Source organism: Bufo bufo, chromosome 5 (assembly GCF_905171765.1).
Source record: "Bufo bufo chromosome 5, aBufBuf1.1, whole genome shotgun sequence".
Lineage (NCBI taxonomy): Eukaryota > Metazoa > Chordata > Amphibia > Anura > Bufonidae > Bufo > Bufo bufo.
The window spans coordinates 348,036,064-348,053,801 of NC_053393.1; positions in this window are offsets into that span (position 1 = coordinate 348,036,064).

Genomic DNA, 17,738 nt, shown 5'->3' on the forward strand with positions numbered 1-17,738 from the left:
ATAGGATCTGGTGTCAGAGGGTTACAGTGGAAGAAAATGTACTGAAGGTTCCAGTGGTCACCAATGTTTATAGTTTGACATTTATTCTGAGCAACAAAAGCATCTGATTTTAGAAAGATTAACTTCAAGAAAATACGTATTAAAAATAAATTAAGGGTGGAATCAAATACCAGGAGAAAGTAATCAGTATACAGTATAAAAAAAAAAGCCATCCTAATTAGGGATGAGCGAACCCGAACTGTATAGTTCGGGTTCGTACCGAATTTTGGGGTGTCCGTGACACGGACCCGAACCCGAACATTTTCGTAAAAGTCCGGGTTCGGGTTCGGTGTTCGGCGCTTTCTTGGCGCTTTTTGAAAGGCTGCAAAGCAGCCAATCAACAAGCGTCATACTACTTGGCCCAAGAGGCCATCACAGCCATGCCTACTATTGGCATGGCTGTGATTGGCCAGTGCACCATGTGACCCAGCCTCTATTTAAGCTGGAGTCACGTAGCGCCGCACGTCACTCTGCTATGATCAGTATAGGGAGAGGTTGCAGCTGCGACGTTAGGGCGAGATTAGGCAGATTAACTCCTCCAAAAGACTTCATTCTGTGATCGATCTGCAGCTGTGGATCATTGAAGTGCTATTATTGACTTGCTCACTTTTTTGAGGCTGCCCAGAGTGTTTTTAGATCACTTTTTTTCTGGGGTGATCGGCGGCCATTTTGTGACTTTTGGTGGGCCAGCACGAGCTATCACCAAGTGTATTTAACCATCGATAGTGTGATTATTTTGTGCTATATCCTACATCAGCTGCAGGCTGAGCCTGTGTCACCGAAGTGCATTTAACCATCAACAGTCTGGTTATTTTTTGGCCATATACTACATTAGCTGCAGGCTGAGCCTGTGTCAAAAAAGTGCATTTAACCATCAACAGTCTGGTTATTTTTTGGCCGTATACCACATCTGGTGCAGGCTGAGCCTGTGTCACCCAAGTGCATTTAACCATCAACAGTGTGGTTATTTTTTGGCCATATATTACATCAGGGGCAAGTTGAGCCTGTCACACAGCGCCTAAAAAATAGACCTGACATTTCTATTCAACCAAATCTGCACAGTTTTAGCTGGTCAAGTTATTTGTAGTGACCGTAAAAGCAGACTTTTTGTTCTGGGTTGAAAAAGCATTCCCAAATTTGCCATTCTGAAAATAACTAGTTTGTGGTATTTGAGGCCTACTTGAAATCTATCCCAAAAAGTAAATCTTACATTGAAGGTATTGATAGTGTCATTCAGAAAAACCTAAGACACACGCTAGCGTGCTGATAGAAGTGTCATTCTGTGATTAAACCTATAACTGTCACACAGCGCAAAAAAAAACAGGTCTCACATCTCTATTCAACCAAATCTGCACAGTTTTAGCTGGTCAAGTTATTTGTAGTGACCGTAAAAGCAGACTTTTTGTTTTGGTTTGAAAAAGCATTCCCAAATTTGCCATTCTCAAAATAACTAGTTTGTGGTATTTGAGGCCTACTTGAAATCTATCCCAAAAAGAAAATCTTACATTGAAGGTATTGATAGTGTCATTCAGAAAAACCTAATACACACGCTAGCGTGCTGATAGAAGTGTCATTCTGTGATTAAACCTATAACTGTCACACAGCGCAAAAAAAAACAGGTCTCACATCTCTATTCAACCAAATCTGCACAGTTTTAGCTGGTCAAGTTATTTGTAGTGACCGTAAAAGCAGACTTTTTGTTCTGGGTTGAAAAAGCATTCCCAAATTTGCCATTCTCAAAATAACTAGTTTGTGGTATTTGAGGCCTACTTGAAATCTATCCCAAAAAGAAAAACTTACATTGAAGGTATTGATAGTGTCATTCAGAAAAACCTAAGACACACGCTAGCGTGCTGATAGAAGTGTCATTCTGTGATTAAACCTATAACTGTCACACAGCGCAAAAAAAAAACAGGTCTCACATCTCTATTCAACCAAATCTGCACAGTTTTAGCTGGTCAGGTTATTTGTAGTGACCGTAAAAGCAGACTTTTTGTTCTGGGTTGAAAAAGCATTCCCAAATTTGCCATTCTCAAAATAACTAGTTTGTGGTATTTGAGGCCTACTTGAAATCTATCCCAAAAAGAAAATCTTACATTGAAGGTATTGATAGTGTCATTCAGAAAAACCTAAGACACACGCTAGCGTGCTGATAGAAGTGTCATTCTGTGATTAAAGCTATAACTGTCACACAGCGCAAAAAAAAACAGGTCTCACATCTCTATTCAACCAAATCTGCACAGTTTTAGCTGGTCATGTTATTTGTAGTGACCGTAAAAGCAGACTTTTTGTTCTGGGTTGAAAAAGCATTCCCAAATTTGCCATTCTCAAAATAACTAGTTTGTGGTATTTGAGGCCTACTTGAAATCTATCCCAAAAAGAAAGTCTTACATTGAAGGTATTGATAGTGTCATTCAGAAAAACCTAAGACACACGCTAGCGTGCTGATAGAAGTGTCATTCTGTGATTAAACCAATAACTGTCACACAGCGCAAAAAAAAACAGGTCTCACATCTCTATTCAACCAAATCTGCACAGTTTTAGCTGGTCAAGTTATTTGTAGTGACCGTAAAAGCAGACTTTTTGTTCTGGGTTGAAAAAGCATTCCCAAATTTGCCATTCTCAAAATAACTAGTTTGTGGTATTTGAGGCCTACTTGAAATCTATCCCAAAAAGAAAATCTTACATTGAAGGTATTGATAGTGTCATTCAGAAAAACCTAAGACACACGCTAGCGTGCTGATAGAAGTGTCATTCTGTGATTAAACCTATAACTGTCACACAGCGCAAAAAAAAACAGGTCTCACATCTCTATTCAACCAAATCTGCACAGTTTTAGCTGGTCAAGTTATTTGTAGTGACCGTAAAAGCAGACTTTTTGTTCTGGGTTGAAAAAGCATTCCCAAATTTGCCATTCTGAAAATAACTAGTTTGTGGTATTTGAGGCCTACTTGAAATCTATCCCAAAAAGAAAAACTTACATTGAAGGTATTGATAGTGTCATTCAGAAAAACCTAAGACACACGCTAGCGTGCTGATAGAAGTGTGATTCTGTGATTAAACCTATAACTGTCACACAGCGCAAAAAAAAAACAGGTCTCACATCTCTATTCAACCAAATCTGCACAGTTTTAGCTGGTCAAGTTATTTGTAGTGACCGTAAAAGCAGACTTTTTGTTCTGGGTTGAAAAAGCATTCCCAAATTTGCCATTCTCAAAATAACTAGTTTGTGGTATTTGAGGCCTACTTGAAATCTATCCCAAAAAGAAAAACTTACATTGAAGGTATTGATAGTGTCATTCAGAAAAACCTAAGACACACGCTAGCGTGCTGATAGAAGTGTCATTCTGTGATTAAACCTATAACTGTCACACAGCGCAAAAAAAAACAGGTCTCACATCTCTATTCAACCAAATCTGCACAGTTTTAGCTGGTCAAGTTATTTGTAGTGACCGTAAAAGCAGACTTTTTGTTCTGGGTTGAAAAAGCTTTCCCAAATTTGCCATTCTCAAAATAACTAGTTTGTGGTATTTGAGGCCTACTTGAAATCTATCCCAAAAAGAAAATCTTACATTGAAGGTATTGATAGTGTCATTCAGAAAAACCTAAGACACACGCTAGCGTGCTGATAGAAGTGTCATTCTGTGATTAAACCTATAACTGTCACACAGCGCAAAAAAAAACAGGTCTCACATCTCTATTCAACCAAATCTGCACAGTTTTAGCTGGTCAAGATATTTGTAGTGACCGTAAAAGCAGACTTTTTGTTCTGGGTTGAAAAAGCATTCCCAAATTTGCCATTCTCAAAATTGTGGTGAACGGGAACAATGAGGAAAACATCTAATAAGGGACGCGGACGTGGACATGGTCGTGGTGGTGTTAGTGGACCCTCTGGTGCTGGGAGAGGACGTGGCCGTTCTGCCACAGCCACACGTCCTAGTGAACCAACTACCTCAGGTCCCAGTAGCCAGCAGAATTTACAGCGATATTTGGTGGGGCCCAATGCCGTTCTAAGGATGGTAAGGCCTGAGCAGGTACAGGCATTAGTCAATTGGGTGGCCGACAGTGGATCCAGCACGTTCACATTATCTCCCACCCAGTCTTCTGCAGAAAGCACACAGATGGCGCATGAAAACCAAGCCCATCGGTCTGTCACATCACCCCCATGCATATCAGGGAAACTGTCTGAGCCTCAAGTTATGCAGCAGTCTCTTATGCTGTTTGAAGACTCTGCTGCCAGGGTTTCCCAAGGGCATCCACCTAGCCCTTCCCCAGGGGTGGAAGAGATAGAATGCACTAACGCACAACCACTTATTTTTCCCGATGATGAGGACATGGGAATACCACCTCAGCACGTCTCTGATGATGACGAAACACAGGTGCCAACTGCTGCGTCTTTCTGCAGTGTGCAGACTGAACAGGAGGTCAGGGATCAAGACTGGGTGGAAGACGATGCAGGGGACGATGAGGTCCTAGACCCCACATGGAATAAAGGTCGTGCCACTGACTTTCACAGTTCGGAGGAAGAGGCAGTGGTGAGACCGAGCCAACAGCGTAGCAAAAGAGGGAGCAGTGGGAAAAATCAGAACACCCGCCGCCAAGAGACTCCGCCTGCTACTGACCGCCGCCATCTGGGACCGAGCACCCCAAAGGCAGCTTCAAGGAGTTCCCTGGCATGGCACTTCTTCAAACAATGTGCTGACGACAAGACCCGAGTGGTTTGCACGCTGTGCCATCAGAGCCTGAAGCGAGGCATTAACGTTCTGAACCTTAGCACAACCTGCATGACCAGGCACCTGCATGCAAAGCATGAACTGCAGTGGTCTTCTGCTGCTGCCGCCTTGGCCTCTTCTGCTGCTGCTGCTGCCGCCTCGGCCTCTTCCTCCGCCTCTGGAGGAACGTTGGCACCTGCCGCCCAGCAAACATGGGATGTACCACCAACACCACCACCTGCGTCACCAAGCATCTCAACCATGTCACACGGCAGCGTTCAGCTCTCCATCTCACAATCATTTGAGAGAAAGCGTAAATTCTCACCTAGCCACCCTCGATCCCTGGCCCTGAATGCCAGCATTTCTAAACTACTGGCCTATGAAATGCTGTCATTTAGGCTAGTGGACACACACAGCTTCAAACAGCTCATGTCACTTGCTGTCCCACAGTATGTTGTTCCCAGCCGCCACTACTTCTCTAAGAGAGCCGTGCCTTCCCTGCACAAACAAGTGTCCGATAAAATCAAGTGTGCACTGCGCAACGCCATCTGTGGCAAGGTCCACCTAACCACAGATACGTGGACCAGTAAGCACGGCCAGGGACGCTATATCTCCCTAACTGCACACTGGGTAAATGTAGTGGCGGCTGGGCCCCAGGCGGAGAGCTATTTGGCGCACGTCCTTCCGCCGCCAAGGATCGCAGGGCAACATTCTTTGCCTCCTGTCTCCTCCTCCTCCTACTCAGCTTCCTCCTCCTCTTCTTCCACCTGCTCATCCAGTCAGCCACACACCTTCACCACCAACTTCAGCACAGCACGGGGTAAACGTCAGCAGGCCATTCTGAAACTCATATGTTTGGGGGACAGTTGTGGCGGGGTATAGAACAACAGACCGACGAGTGGTTGCTGCCGGTGAGCCTCAAGCCCGGCCTGGTGGTGTGCGATAATGGGCGAAATCTCGTTGCAGCTCTGGGACTAGCCGGTTTGACGCACATCCCTTGCCTGGCGCATGTGCTGAATTTGGTGGTGCAGAAGTTAATTCGCAACTACCCCGACATGTCAGAGCTGCTGCATAAAGTGCGGGCCGTCTGTTCGCGCTTCCGGCGTTCACACCCTGCCGCTGCTCGCCTGTCTGCGCTACAGCGTAACTTCGGCCTTCCCGCTCACCGCCTCATATGCGACGTGCCCACCAGGTGGAACTCCACCTTGCATATGCTGGACAGACTGTGCGAGCAGCAGCAGGCCATAGTGGAGTTTCAGCTGCAGCACGCACGGGTCAGTCGCACTGCGGATCAGACCCACTTCACCACCAATGACTGGGCCTCCATGCGAGACCTGTGTGCCCTGTTGCGCTGTTTCGAGTACTCCACCAACATGGCCAGTGGCGATGACGCCGTTATCAGCGTTACAATACCACTTCTATGTCTCCTTGAGAAAACACTTAGGGCGATGATGGAAGAGGAGGTGGCCCAGGAGGAAGAGGAGGAAGAGGGGTCATTTTTAGCACTTTCAGGCCAGTCTCTTCAAAGTGACTCAGAGGGAGGTTTTTTGCAACACCAGAGGCCAGGTACAAATGTGGCCAGACAGGGCCCACTACTGGAGGACGAGGAGGACGAGGATGAGGAGGAGGTGGAGGAGGATGAGGATGAAGCATGTTCACAGCGGGGTGGCACCCAAAGCAGCTCGGGCCCATCACTGGTGCGTGGCTGGGGGGAAACACAGGACGATGACGATACGCCTCCCACAGAGGACAGCTTGTCCTTACCTCTGGGCAGCCTGGCACACATGAGCGACTACATGCTGCAGTGCCTGCGCAACGACAGCAGAGTTGCCCACATTTTAACGTGTGCAGACTACTGGGTTGCCACCCTGCTGGATCCCCGGTACAAAGACAATGTGCCCACCTTACTTCCTACACTGGAGCGTGATAGGAAGATGCGCGAGTACAAGCGCACGTTGGTAGACGCGCTACTGAGAGCATTCCCAAATGTCACAGGGGAACCAGTGGAAGCCCAAGGCGAAGGCAGAGGAGGAGCAAGAGGTCGCCAACGCAGCTGTGTCACGCCCAGCTCCTCTGAGGGCAGGGTTAGCATGGCAGAGATGTGGAAAAGTTTTGTCAACACGCCACAGCTAAGTGCACCACCACCTGATACGGAACGTGTTAGCAGGAGGCAACATTTCACTAACATGGTGGAACAGTACCTGTGCACACCCCTCCACGTACTGACTGATGGTTCGGCCCCATTCAACTTCTGGGTCTCCAAATTGTCCACGTGGCCAGAGCTAGCCTTTTATGCCTTGGAGGTGCTGGCCTGCCCGGCGGCCAGCGTTTTGTCTGAACGTGTATTCAGCACGGCAGGGGGCGTCATTACAGACAAACGCAGCCGCCTGTCTACAGCCAATGTGGACAAGCTGACGTTCATAAAAATGAACCAGGCATGGATCCTACAGGACCTGTCCATCCCTTGTGCTGATTAGATATTAACTACCTCCCCTTAACAATATATTATTCTACTCCAGGGCACTTCCTAATTCAATACTATTTTTAATTTCATTTTACCATTATATTGCGGGGCAACCCAAAGTTGAATGAACCTCTCCTCTGTATGGGTGCCGGGGCCTAAATGTGTGACAGTGGCCTGTTCCAGTGGTGGGTGACGTGTAGTGTTGATCACGAATATTCGAATTGCGAATTTTAATCGCGAATATCGGCATTTCGAGAATTCGCGAATATTTAGAATATCGCTAAATATATTCGTAATCGCGAATATTCGATTTTTTTTGTAAATACCAGTTCATGCGAATTTTTATGCGAATATTTTATGCGAATTTTATGCGAATTTTCGCATTCAAGAAAATAATGCCTGGAGATCATGAATTCGCGAATTCTCGAATATATGGCGAATATTCGCCCAAATATTCGCGAAATATCGCGAATTCGAATATTGCCCCTGCCGCTCATCACTAGTGACGTGAAGCCTGATTCTCTGCTATGACATGAATACAGATTCTGCGCTGACATAAGGCCAGATTCTCTGTTACGGGACCGCTCTCCTCTGCCTGGGTGCCTGGGTCTAAATGTGTGACAGTGGCCTGTTCCAGTGGTGGCTGACGTGAAGCCTGATTATCTGCTATGACATGAAGACAGATTCTGCGCTGACATAAGGCCAGATTCTCTGTTACGGGACCGCTCTCCTCTGTCTGGGTGCCGGGGCCTAAATGTGTGACAGTGGCCTGTTCCAGTGGTGGGTGACGTGAAGCCTGATTCTCTGCTATGACATGAATACAGATTCTGCGCTGACATAAGGCCAGATTCTCTGTTACGGGACCGCTCTCCTCTGCCTGGGTGCCTGGGCCTAAATGTGTGACAGTGGCCTGTTCCAGTAGTGGCTGACGTGAAGCCTGATTCTCTGCTATGACATGAAGACAGATTCTGCGCTGGCATAAGGCCAGATTCTCTGTTACGGGACCGCTCTCCTCTGTCTGGGTGCCGGGGCCTAAATGTGTGACAGTGGCCTGTTCCAGTGGTGGGTGACGTGAAGCCTGATTCTCTGCTATGACATGAAGACTGATTCTGCGCTGACATAAGGCCAGATTCTCTGTTACGGGACCTCTCTCCTCTGTCTGGGTGCCGGGGCCTAAATGTGTGACAGTGGCCTGTTCCAGTGGTGGGTGACGTGAAGCCTGATTCTCTGCTATGACATGAATACAGATTCTGCGCTGACATAAGGCCAGATTCTCTGTTACGGGACCGCTCTCCTCTGCCTGGGTGCCTGGGCCTAAATGTGTGACAGTGGCCTGTTCCAGTGGTGGCTGACGTGAAGCCTGATTCTCTGCTATGACATGAAGACAGATTCTGCGCTGACATAAGGCCAGATTCTCTGTTACGGGACCGCTCTCCTCTGTCTGGGTGCCAGGGCCTAAATGTGTGACAGTGGCCTGTTCCAGTGGTGGGTGACGTGAAGCCTGATTCTCTGCTATGGCATGAATACAGATTCTGCGCTGACATAAGGCCAGATTCTCTGTTACGGGACCTCTCTCCTCTGCCTGGGTGCCTGGGCCTAAATGTGTGACAGTGGCCTGTTCCAGTGGTGGGTGACGTGAAGCCTGATTCTCTGCTATGACATGAATACAGATTCTGCGCTGACATAAGGCCAGATTCTCAGTTACGGGACCGCTCTCCTCTGTCTGGGTGCCGGGGCCTAAATGTGTGACAGTGGCCTGTTCCAGTGGTGGGTGACGTGAAGCCTGATTCTCTGCTATGACATGAATACAGATTCTGCGCTGACATAAGGCCAGATTCTCTGTTACGGGACCTCTCTCCTCTGCCTGGGTGCCTGGGCCTAAATGTGTGACAGTGGCCTGTTCCAGTGGTGGCTGACGTGAAGCCTGATTCTCTGCTATGACATGAAGACAGATTCTGCGCTGACATAAGGCCAGATTCTCTGTTACGGGACCGCTCTCCTCTGTCTGGGTGCCGGGGCCTAAATGTGTGACAGTGGCCTGTTCCAGTGGTGGGTGACGTGAAGCCTGATTCTCTGCTATGACATGAAGACTGATTCTGCGCTGACATAAGGCCAGATTCTCTGTTACGGGACCTCTCTCCTCTGTCTGGGTGCCGGGGCCTAAATGTGTGACAGTGGCCTGTTCCAGTGGTGGGTGACGTGAAGCCTGATTCTCTGCTATGACATGAAGACAGATTCGGCGCTGACATAAGGCCAGATTCTCTGTTACGGGACCGCTCTCCTCTGTCTGGGTGCCGGGGCCTAAATGTGTGACAGTGGCCTGTTCCAGTGGTGGGTGACGTGAAGCCTGATTCTCTGCTATGACATGAATACAGATTCTGCGCTGAAATAAGGCCAGATTCTCTGTTACGGGACCTCTCTCCTCTGCCTGGGTGCCTGGGCCTAAATGTGTGACAGTGGCCTGTTCCAGTGGTGGCTTACGTAAAGCCTGATTCTCTGCTATGACATGAAGACAGATTCTGCGCTGACATAAGGCCAGATTCTCTGTTACGGGACCGCTCTCCTCTGTCTGGGTGCCGGGGCCTAAATGTGTGACAGTGGCCTGTTCCAGTGGTGGGTGACGTGAAGCCTGATTCTCTGCTATGACATGAATACAGATTCTGCGCTGACATAAGGCCAGATTCTCTGTTACGGGACCTCTCTCCTCTGTCTGGGTGCCTGGGCCTAAATGTGTGACAGTGGCCTGTTCCAGTGGTGGGTGACGTGAAGCCTTATTCTCTGCTATGACATGAAGACTGATTCTGTGCTGACATGAAGCCAGATTCTCTGCTATGGCATGAAGAGACTGATTCTCTGCTGACATGAAGCCAGATTCTTTGCTATGGCATGAAGAGACTGATTCTCTGCTGACGTGATGCCAGATTCTCTGCTATGGGACCTCTGTCCAATTGATATTGGTTAATTTTTATTTTTTTTATTTTTATTTTTATTCATTTCCCTATCCACATTTGTTTGCAGGGGATTTACCTACATGTTGCTGCCCTCTAGCTCTTTCCTAGGCTGTTTTACAGCCTTTTTAGTGCCGAAAAGTTCGGGTCCCCATTGACTTCAATGGGGTTCGGGTTCGGGACGAAGTTCGGGTCGGGTTCGGATCCCGAACCCGAACATTTCCGGGAAGTTCGGCCGAACTTCTCGAACCCGAACATCCAGGTGTTCGCTCAACTCTAATCCTAATCCCTTCAGTACCGAGCTTCTTTTCACCTTAAATCCCAGGCCAATTTTTGCAAATCTGACATGTGTTACTTTAAGTGGTAATATAACTCTTTTACTTATCCAAGCCATTCTGAGATTGTTTTCTTGTGACACATTGTACTTCATGACAGTGGTAAATTTGAGTCAATATATTTCACCTTTGCCTTTATTTATAAAATAATCCAAAATTCACCAAAAAAAATTCTAAAAATTCACAATTTTCTAGATTTGAATTTCTCTACTTTTATGACAGATAGTAATACCTCATAAAATTGTTATCAATGAACATTCTCCATATGTCTGCTTTATGTTGGCATAATTTTGTAAATGTCATTTTATTTTTTTAGGACGTTAGAAGGCTTCGAATTTTAGAAGCAATTTTTTTAATTTTCAACCAAATTTCCAAAACCATTTTTTTAAGCACCAATTCAGTGATTCACCAATTCAGTTCATTTTAATGTAATGAAAAAATGACCTCATTTTAGAAACTGATGTTACAAACTTTATTAATCCTTAAGATGTTCCGCAAGGATTAAAGGTAAATGGAGGTGCAATTTGAAAAATTGCACTTTTTTTGTACATTTTTTTTTGTTAATCAATTTTTTTTTCTTGCAACACAGCAAGGGTTAACAGCAAAATAAACCTCAATATACTTTACTCTGATTCTGCAGTTTACAGAAATACCCCATATTAAACTGCTCTATGGGCACATGGCAGTGGTCAGAAGGAAAGGAGCGCCATATGGATTTTGAAGGCAGATTTTGCTAGAATGGTTTTTAGGCACTATTTTGTATTTGAAAACACCCTGATATATCCCTACAGTGGAAACCCTCAAAAAGTGACCCCATTTTAGAAACTATACCCCTTAAAGAATATATTAAGGGGGGAACTGAGCACTTTGACCCCCCTAAGCGTTTTACAGAATTTGGAAAGACTTGGCTGTGAAAATGAAAAGTTTAATTTCTTCCAATTAAATGTTGCTTTACCCCAAATTTTTCATTTTCACAAGGGGTAAAAGGAGAAAAAGCACCCCATAATTTGTTACCCATTTTCTCCTGAATATGGCAACATTCTATATGTGGTGGTTAACTGCTGGGGGGCACATGGCAGGATTTAGAACGGAATGAGCGCCATATGGCTTTTGCAGAGCAGATTTTGATGGATTGGTTTACAGGTGCCATTATTTTTTGAGTAATTGTCTTAGGTGGGGGCTCATTTTTTGCGGGATTAGGTGCATGCAAACTTGAAGTGTGACTGCAACTGGCCCAGTTAGCCATGACTGATGCTTTCCTGCACGACCAGTAGTGTGGCATCAGATCGAGTGTTTAGTGCGGTCGGGGGCCTTTGGTTTTTATTTTTTGAGTGATTGTCTTAGGTAGGGGCTCATTTTTTGCGGGATGAGGTGCATGCAAACTTGAAGTGTGGCCGCAACTGGCCCAGTTTGCCATGGGCTTTCCTGCACGACCAGCAGTGTGGCATCAGATTGAGTGTTTATTGCGGTCGGGGGGCTAGTTACACATAAGAGAACTTGCCTTTCCTCCCAAAATGTTGAGAGAGTAACTTTCATAAAGATGAATCAGGCGTGGATTAACCTTCCATGTGCAATTCGCAATTTTATCGCTCCCAATACTACAACTGACTATACGTGTCCGCAAAACGGACAAGAATTGGACTTGTTCTATAATTTGAGGAAGTGATACATGGATGCAGACAGCACGCAGATGATGTCCAAAAACAAGAATGAACTTGGATCATACCTCCTTAAGCTATGCTTTGATCTAATAACTGCTTCTCAGCATAATTTACATTGCTTCTCAGCATCATAATTTGTATACAGGCCCCTATGTTGCATGTTTACATGAGGTGCTTTGACAACTGTTCACATGGTGCGGTGCTGCGTGGGGGCCATTGTTGCTGTGGCGCTGTGCTGGTAGGGCCCAGTGCCAGGGTGGCATTGCCAAACAGCAGGGGTGCTGTTTGGCTGCTGTGTCCCGCCATCTGCTGGTGCGTTGCTGTGGCGCCAATGGTCGCCACACAGTGCCGCAACAAATTTAGAGTAGGTTCCCACTCGAGGAGGCAACCTTCTCATGGTGAGTGGGCTTATGCTTTTGATCAAAATGTGTACTAAATTACTAATGCCTCATGTAAGCATGCAACATAGGGGCCTGTATACTACTTATGGCACTGAGAAGCGATGTTAATTATGCTGAGAAGCAGTTATTAGATCAAAGCATAACATGAGGAGGTGTGATCCAGGTTCATTCTTGTTTTTGGATATTTTATAGTTCCTTTCCTTTTTTTGTACTCTGGTATTAGCACTCCTCCCATTCAACCAAGGTGATTTTAATTAGCAGGAGACTGCATAAGGGTTCACAAATTCCTACCAGCTCTCAGTTGGAGTTTCTGACAGCATATGATAAGGTGAGCTTTGACAACTGTTCACATGGTGCGGTGCTGCATGGTTGCCATTATTGCTTTGATGCTGTGCTGGTGGGGCCCAGTGCCAGGGTGGCATTGCCAAGCAGCAGGAGTGCTGTTTGGCTGCTGAGTCCCGCCGTCTGCTGGTGTGGTGCTGAGGCGCCGATGGCCGCCACGCAGTGCCACGCCAAATTTAGAGTAGGTTCACACTAGAGGAGGCAACCTTGTGGTGAGTGGGCTTATGCTTTTTGATCAAAATGTGTACTAATGCCTCATGTAAGCATGCAACATAGGGGCCTGTATACTAATTATGGCGCTGAGAAGCGAGGTTAATTATGCTGAGAAGCAGTTATTAGATCAAAGCATAACATGAGGAGGTGTGATCCAGGTTCATTCTTGTTTTTGGACACAGATGATGTACATTTGCTGTTTGTTTATTTTTAAGGACCCAAAAAAATGAATGGCTCCATGTGCAATCCACAAAAGAATATGGATCGGACACAGATACAAAATACTGTCATGTGCATGTGGCCCAGGGCTGGGACAAAGGGTAAGCGGGGATAGGTGGCCGCTTATGGCGCCACATGAAAGCAAGTTGTACTTGTTGGGGGCACAAATAGAAAAAATGTGCCTGGCTGATTTGTAAGGCTGTCGCTTCTATCTGGTCTGTGTGGATCGATCTCAGCTCTGGCTGTGCTTCTGGTTAATTTATTGCTGAGAAAGACAAGGACGCTGCGTAGCAGTTTAATATCTGGACGACTAGAGGGGCACCCTTGTCCCAGTCACAGCAATGGCACTTAAATCAGTCAGAAGCACTGCAAGGGCTGAGATCTTGGCACCAGGTTAGGAACCTGTTCAGCAGTGTAAGGGGTTGCCTCTTAACCAAGGAGCAGGCTTACTAATAAATGCTTCCCTTATGATAATGATGGAAGGATAATAAGGGAAGTGCTCATTGGTTAGTCTGCTCCTCTGAAAGGGGAACGACCCTTTTCGCTGCTGAACGGGTGCCTGCATGGGTCCTCCCTCCTCCTCAGGTTAGTGGATTCTCCCTCCACCTCAGGTTAGTGGATCCTCCCTCCTCCCCTGCCCTAGTTGACTTATTTTCCCTTCTACTACCCCCCCCCCATTGCCCCAAGTGCATCGCTGAACCTCCTGCTCCCCCCTGCCCCCAGTGCCTCACTGCCCCCTCTGCTCCCCCTGCCCCCAATGCCTTACTGACCCTCCTGCCCCCCCTTACCCCAAGTTCCTCACTTTCCCTTCTTCTCCCCTGCCCCAAGTGCCTCACTGCCCCACCTGACCACACACCCCAAGTGCTTCACTGACCCTCCTGCCCCCCAGGTGACTCACTGCTCCTACTGCCCACCCACACACACCCTGCCCCAGGTTCCTCACTACCTCATCTGTTCCCCCTGCCACAGGTGACTCACTGCCCCTTCTGCTCCCCCTCCACACTCCAGGTGCCTCACTGCCCCTTCCCCCCACACCCTGCCCCAGGGTTCCTCACTGCCTCCTCTGTTCCCCCCTGCCACAGGTGCCTCACTGTCCCTTCTTCTCTCCCCCTCAGGTGCCTCACTTCCTTTTCTGCTCTCCCCCTGTCCCAGGTACCTAACTACCTCTTCTGCTTTCCCCCCACCACAGGTGCCTCACTACCTCTTCTGCTGTACCCTACCCCAGTTGCCTCACTACCTTTTTGGCTCCCCCTGCCCCAGGTGGCTCACTACCTCTTCTGCTCACCCCCCCCCATTCCTCCCCAGGTGCCCCTTCTGCTTCCCCACTCCACCCCACCCCAGGTGCCTCACTGCCCCCCCCACACCCTGCTCCATGTGCCTCACTACCTCCTCTATGCCCCCCGCCCCAGGTGCCTCACTACCTCTTCTGCTCTACCCCTGTCCCAGGTACCTCACTACCTCTTCTGCTCCCCCCTGCCCCAAGTGCCTAACTAACTCTTCTGCTCACTCCTCCCCTTCCTCCCCCAGGTGCCTCACTCCCCCTTCTGCTAGCCACTCCCCACCGCAGGTGCCTCACTGCAACTTCTGCTCCACCCCCTGCCCCATGTGTCTGTGTGTGTGCGTCTGTGTTAAGGAGGACCATTAACGATTCCTGACGTGCCTGTTTTATTAGTTTCATGCATTCCCCATGTAATAATTCTGGAGCATCTATCCTTATGGCTCTATGCTGTGCCATTCCTTTATTATTTCTACTAGAAGTTATAAATGAATTGCTAGCAGTCTGCAGTAAGTGTACAGAGGGGTGGTACCCAGTTGAAGGTGTGTACCTGCACAGATTTACTCTATCCAATTAGTGCTGCCATTGTCAGACTGTGCAGGTACACCTTCCCAACTGGTTACCACCCCTCTGTACCCTTACTGCAGACCAGGGGCGTTGCTCGGGTCTCAAAAGATCCGGGGCTCAAGCCCTAATGCATATGAGTAGCAAGGGGGTATATGTTTCGTCAAACTGCAAAGTGACAGGTACCACGCCCCCTTTTATACAGATACACCCGCCCCTTTTATATTGCTTGATATTAAACTTATATTGCTTAATATTAAATTTATAGTGCTTGATATTCAATTTATATTGATTCTTACTACATTTGTATTCGACCATTAATGGTTTATCACTTCTCAGATTCCTGACATCTTAATACAGATGGTGACATCCTCCCAAACATTCTTCTCAGATTACTGCTAATGCCCGGCAGTTTACAAATGAAGACAAAAGCCTACTGTAAGCAGGATGTTGAGGTTTTGAGAGATTCCTGACATCTTACTACAGATGGTGACATCTAATGTCCGGCAGTTTACAAATGAAATTATGACATCTTACTACAGATTTTGACATCTAATGTCCGGCAGTTTACAAATTAAAACAAAAGCACATCTGTTTAAAGCATGGCTTTATACTGCAAAGGTTATGACATCTTACTACAGATGGTGACATCTAATGTCCAGCAGTTTACAAATGAAGACAAAAGCACACGGCTTTTGATATAAAAGCCACCCACTTTGATATGAATTTATATCAAATTATACAGGTTGATAGTTTCATTTTGATAAAAATCCTATTTTGATAACACGCATAGTTTCATAAACTTCATTTTTATAAAAATCCTTTTCTATAAAATCCTATTTTGATAAAATCTTTTTGATAAGCCCATTTATAACATTTTGATAAGCTTTTGATATAAAATTAAGATTCTGACATAAAAAAGGCCTATAATAAACATATAAATTCTTATAAAACATAATCTAACTATTTGAGAGACATCAACTAATGAATATGCTAATCATTGCCACATGGTGTGGTTTACAACAGGAACCGCCTATATAAACAGGACACAGTCTGTGCAGGGCTAGCACAGAGATACGTATGCAAGGACAGGCATAGGTCACAAAGACATTAAACACCTCAAAAGGTAAGCACAATTTGTCTGTTATGCTTTTAAATCTTTCACTATTTATTGAATATGACTTATTTTATCTGTATCTATGTAACTGTGCTTATTTATAGGGCGTAATGCGTCACTAACTAAATGTTTTTTCTTACAGCATACAAATGTTGCTATATTTTAACTAACAATATACAATTTGTTTAAATGGATTCTTACCAAAATTTATGGGGAGACGACATTATCCCCAATGAGCAGCTGCTTATCGCGGCCGACGATTTTTATGAGTCGTAGATGAGCAGGCGGGGCAAAGAGCGTAAGGACCAAAACACATTGTTGCTGTAATATATTTAAACATTGTCTATTAGTCTAATACTTTTTTTTAAAATGCAGCACTGAAAAGAAAAATGGCCACGACCGGTGTCTCCAAAGCGGCATCAAAGAAATCTAACACAACGGGTAAGGCTCCCTCTACATCCGATCAAACAACAATGTCTATAACTTTTAAGAGTGTATAAACAATGCTGTTTAATCAAACCTTGTAATTTAAAGTTTTTCAGATGCCTGGTAGTAACGCAAGTGTCAACAGAACTGCTTCATTCCCAGAACCACCACAGCCGTGCATCAGTGCCCGCGACAGTTGGCGGTCTGAAAATCCAGCAATGCCGATTATCCGCTGTCCTGATGCCCGTAAGTTAATATTACACGGCGCTCTGCTTTAATTAGCACGCTTGAAGTTCTTAATACTTACATCTTGCTGCTTGTCTTTAAATTTTTTATAAAAGTCGTAATGACATATCTAGCTATTTATCTATCTATCTTTCGCGGTGAGCTGTTTTAATTAGCGCGCTTGAAATTCTTAATACTTATATCTTAATGTTTGTCTTTAAATTTCAGCCAAAAGAAAAGAAAACACCAAATCCCGCGTCATTAAAGAGAGACGACGATCAACCACAAAACATCATCAGGAACAGTTTACACCGATAGCTGGAATTCTAACAACACCGCAGCCGGTTCTGCAGAGGGGTGAGCCAACTATCAGCCAATAAATGATATTACAGCTTTATGCGATATAACACCAATACCCAATACGCAAGATGTAATACCTTGTAAAAAGCGCATCACATTTGATACGCCAGACACATGCAGCAACGTACAACAGATAAGCGAACCTCAACAGCGATACACGCCTCTTGTCCATTTCTGTTATTGCCGGGGTGGAGAGACGTACGACGCGTTGAGGGATATCGCGAAATGTAACGACAAAATGGCACGCGTGGCGATGTATTTAAAATGTTACGTTAAAGACTCTACGTCTCTAGCGTTTAACAGTCCCAACAAAATTACTGCGGGGCAAATACACGCTATGCGTAACAAATACTCACGACTGATTACGCATCTTGACGCTCTTGAATAAGAGCTGCTAGACAGAGACTGACTAGTGATGACTGGTGGAGGTGGACAA